The following is a 388-nucleotide window of genomic DNA, read 5'->3' as shown; positions in this document are numbered from 1 at the left end:
CAAAGGGGTTAAAAGGGAATCATGATGTTCGGCAGTTAAAGAGGTGTGAGGAGGGAGGGGGGGGGAGGGGGATGGGGTGAAGAGTGTGTGGGGAGGGGAGAGGTAAAAGAGAGGGGTAGAGGAGGGGGTGGTTGGGGGTGATGGGTAAAGGGGTAAGGGGTGATGGGGAGAGGGAAGGGGTGAAGGGGGAGGGGTCCTGTGTTGAGGGCGATGAGACGAGGGGGAAGTTAAGAGCCTGTGTGCAGAGAGGGGGGGGGGGTAGGGGACCCAGCGTGGAGGGGGCAGGGCATCTGTGTGGGTGTGAGGCGCACGCGTGGGGGTCAATGGGTATGAGTGGGGAGGAGATTAGAGGCGTAAGAATAAACGGAAGTGGGACTGAAAGAGTACA

The 388-nt window shown here is 59.8% G+C and overlaps 1 pseudogene; it reads left to right on the top strand.

Moving 5' to 3' along the window:
- The window catches only part of LOC119585282, a 4,490-nt pseudogene that overhangs the window by 261 nt on the left and 3,841 nt on the right, over positions 1-388 (top strand).

This window comes from Penaeus monodon, chromosome 19 (assembly GCF_015228065.2).
Source record: "Penaeus monodon isolate SGIC_2016 chromosome 19, NSTDA_Pmon_1, whole genome shotgun sequence".
NCBI classification, from domain to species: Eukaryota; Metazoa; Arthropoda; class Malacostraca; order Decapoda; family Penaeidae; genus Penaeus; species Penaeus monodon.
The sequence above is the reverse complement of the archived record's forward strand: the minus strand, read 5'-3'. Positions and strand labels throughout refer to the sequence as shown.